This window comes from Myotis yumanensis, unplaced genomic scaffold (genome assembly GCF_028538775.1).
Source record: "Myotis yumanensis isolate MYYU_CA2020_CCGP unplaced genomic scaffold, mMyoYum1.0.hap1 SCAF_2, whole genome shotgun sequence".
In the NCBI taxonomy this organism is placed as follows: Eukaryota; Metazoa; Chordata; class Mammalia; order Chiroptera; family Vespertilionidae; genus Myotis; species Myotis yumanensis.
In genome coordinates, this window is record NW_027223753.1 from 99,600,180 (window position 1) to 99,604,294 (window position 4,115).

The following is a 4,115-nucleotide window of genomic DNA, read 5'->3' on the forward strand; positions in this document are numbered from 1 at the left end:
TTTGGCCAGGTGCTAGAGGATTATCCATTTCCTTTCTACCTGATGGCCTCCTGGTTTCAGCTGTCAGATCCCACAGATGTTCCACATCAGGGCTGTTGACCCAGGAGGCTGATGCCCCTCCAGGGCTAGAGCAGGAATCCCTTCCCTCCCAGGCCTCCCCACTTGCTCCAGGTTCTCAGGAGTACTGCGCTTCAGAAGACATTTTCTCTAACTTCCTTTCAAAAGTGTTTCTCCCATCTTTTAAAGAAATATTCCACCCTCTAACAAATGTCAGGAAGAAGTGATGTGTTCCCTCAACTAACCTGAATATATGTCCCACAGAATTTGTGACCATCTTAGGCAAGAAGTTGGACGGAGTATGTACTTCCTGGACATCAGCCCTCCCATCCTGCTTAGAGCCACGCAGGTGCCTGGGGAGGGCAGGAGAGCATTCAGCCACCACTGGGGTGAGATCACACCCTTGGGGCCTCAGTGCCCTGACCCCAAGCAACTTCCCCTAAACACGGAATTCTTCCTGAGAGACCAGAGTCTGGAAATCTAAATATCGCACTTCATCACCCAAGGCTTTCTGTATATTGAAAAGCCCAGGTACATGTGACCCATGCAACTCCTCTTTTGTCTCCCTTAAGTCAGTGAAACCTGGTTTTCAAAAGGGGACTCAAGATCAAGAACAGAGGCTGGGGCTTCTAGAGACTCCCCACCACCCACCATTTTGCATGCCTGGTCCGTCTGGGCTTGATCACAGGCCCACCCTGGGAAGCCCAACCTCCTCCCATCCACAAGACTCTGACTATCTGTTAAGATCTAAGTAGTTGGCATAGGTGGTATGAGCATACAGCAATTTTAGGTGACTCAGGAGACCAGTGCGATCCTCCCAACAACTGGGGAGATGGGCTGAGCCCCATGGACCTCAGGGAGCCCTCCTTCCCTGGGCCACTCTCATGCCGGCTTGTTCCTTCAACAATAGAAATGACATATGGATCAATGATTCTGGAAATACAAGTTTGGGTGGACAGTGGAGCAATAAATATGTATTGGAACCCAAAACACTCTCTGTGAGAATGCATTTTTATTTATTTATTTATTTATTTATTTATTTATTTATTTATTTTTAACATTCCAAAGTTTCTTTATTCTTCATAGTTTTCTAATGAACAAATAATTAGTTTTCCTGAGTAAGATTATAAAAAAGTTAACCCTTCTACCAAAAGTGTAAAGACAAATAAAATGCCGACTCACAATACAAATTGTTTACATAGCATTACAAGTGCAGAGATACTGACTGCTGCTCTTCACAATGATTGCCCCACCCCTTAAAAAGACTGCAGCAAAGGATTCAATTGTCCAAAATACTCTGAAGTACAGTAATTAAATTCTTCAGTCCATAAACATATCCCTCATCTATTGTGTTTCTAGGAAAAACATGAGCAAAATCTATCATTCGCACTTCTACTTCCGCAATCTCTTGGCAACCAGTGGGAAGATGGTAAAAAACTTTTTCCAGTTGGGAAAGTACATTTCCATTTAAATGTTCCTGTGACAAGCTTTTCCACCCATTGTCTTGCTCTATATTTTCAACTTTCAATGAAGTCTGACTGTGATGCTTTCTTGAATACATTTTTCTGTGACGAGCATACATCTTGGACAAGCTTTTGCCTACTGAAGCCTCTATTTTTCCATTTGTTGCGGAACTTAACACTCGAAAGTTATTATTATACTCCAGTACGTCTGTGTCCGAGAGTTGTCCTTTGGACAAAAACTTTTCTGCCAAAGTTCTGTCATTTGATTTTTTAGTAGTTGGATGAGATGAACCTTCATAAACAAACAGTAATGAACTTGCATAAAAGTTAAGCTGCTTCTGGCTTTCAAACCACTGCAGAATTCTCTCAATCTTCTGAATACTGGCAGCAACAGCATCTTTTCTTAAGCAGAATCCATTATGAAAAAACCTGGAAACTCCTTCCTTTAGAGTTTCTTTTGTTAAGCTTCTTCCATAGTGCTGGTTTTGTGTCTCATAGCTATCAGAATGAACATGATAAACCCTCATGCCAAGCACCAAGAACCCAATCTCTTCCATTAATGGGTACTTGCTGACCTGTTGCTGAATCTTCTCAGATGAGGCAAAAGGATCATAGCTTTTTCGCCCTATCTTTACATCCATTATACAGGGCTTATTAAATTTATGGATCACATCTTCCAGTTTTAGGTATAAATCATTTGGTGCAGTGGGAGGTGACCAGATGCCGTAATATTTTGGCAAATATTTTCGTAGCTATAAAAGAACACCATCAGTACAATCAGCAGCATAAACCATATTATAGAATTCTAACTCTCTTGGGCCCCTTGGAGGTGGCTGTAGCTGTTTCAAAACTGTGCCATCTGGATGTTGCAAGATACTTTGTCCTTCCCGTACATGTGCCCGGCCACCTGATGCGAGAGGGGCACGCAGCCGTTGAGGAAGCGGAGCGTGCCGCCCGCAGGTTTCGGGGTGCTCTCGGAGTCCGCCTCGCTCGCCGGTGGGGTCAGCACGTCTGGGGGGCCGGGCGCCTCGAGCCGAAGGGGGGACGGTGGCTCCGTTGCCATCACGGAAAGCCGAAGCGGCAGCGGCGGCGAGGGCAGAGGGGGAGAGAGAGGGCGGAGGGAGAGGGCGCCGGAGAACCGGGGGTCGCTCAGGCTCGGCGCGAGGAGGCCCGGGGGTTCCCCCGGCGGGTGCCCGCTGAGGCCCGGGGAGGGGGCCCATGACGCCGCGGAGGCGCGGGCGCTGCCCTCCCAACTCGAGAATGCATTTTTATAATTCTAATAAATTTCAGTGGGAAACTGATTCAGTAGGTATGTATTTGCTTTACATACAAGTTCGCTGACTAATGTTAAACATGAGAACATCCATGCGAAATTACACAGTGATGGTTCTTAAAGCACATGCCTTCTCTCTTAGAGTTGACATACTACCTGTGCAACGTCTATTTGTGGATAGGAATGTGTGGGCTGTGGAGGGGTGGTGGGGAGGGTCTGACTTTTAGTTCTGATAATCGTTGCTTGTAAGACTGCAGGGAAGTTACCTAACCTCCCCAAATCCTACTTTACAAATCAGTAAAACCACATGACAAAAGTATTTATGTTTAGGGTGCTTATAAAGTTAAATGAGACCATCCGGTAAGTGCTCAGTCGACACATCTAAGATCATAACCAGGAAAAAAGAGCAAACGTTCCCTTCCCTGGAGGGAGGGAAGGGCGGGCTGTTTATTAGAAGAAATAAGACTTGTATTCAAACAGCTCTTGCATAAGATTAGAGAGCTTACTAGATAGATGGATACTAGAAAAGTAACACAATTGCCCATATCCTTGAAGTTGTTAGGGATGCCAATGAGGCCAATTAGAGACACAAACCCTTGGGTTGAGACCACGGGTATTTGCAGCTCAATAAAGCACCTTCTTGGCAGCAGAACCTCAGCAAAGCAGCCCACTCCATTTTTAGCCGAGTTTCTCTCTCTCAGGTTATAAAATAAGACTTGGTGGCAGTGTTTTTTGCCTTTCTAACTTCCTTTTGGGGACATATGCTCAGCCAGCTTTCGAAGACTGGAGCTGCAACCATGCATTGACCCACTAAGTTACTGTAGGCTCCTGAGGTCACCCCTGCAATGGCACAATTCAAGTGGAACATCCAACCCCATGTGCAGCCGTAGTATACATGCTGTGGGTGTCAACCTGAGCTGCCTGTTCTGTCACCTGGGAGACTTCCAGACTATTAGAATCAGAACCTCAAGCAGGGACAAAGGCCAGACCCTCTGAAAACTTCTAGGTGATTGCAGCTTGTGGCCAAGGTGGAGAATCAGTGAGAATGATCAGTGAGGCCGTGGGCAAACAGGTGGCAAGTCCTAATGGCACTGTGAGGCCACACCTCCCTTAGAGGCCAGAGCTGGGGCCAGGGAAAAGGGAGTGCCCTGGACCAGGGCTCCAGGACTTGTCAAAGATTTCCTCCTCCAATACCTGTAATGGACTTCAACAGAGCATACAGCCGGGCCTCAGGACCACTGCGGGCACCACCCTGCTGTTTGGGTCTCTGTTGGCCCATCTGACCCTCCTTGCTAAGATAACACTGCAGCTCCCAGGAGAAA

The 4,115-nt window shown here is 46.6% G+C and overlaps 1 pseudogene; it reads right to left on the reverse strand.

The window, feature by feature from the left end:
• Positions 1–831: 831 nt before the first annotated feature.
• On the reverse strand, positions 832–2,639 carry LOC139002000 (inositol polyphosphate multikinase pseudogene; annotated as a pseudogene).
• Positions 2,640–4,115: the final 1,476 nt, after the last annotated feature.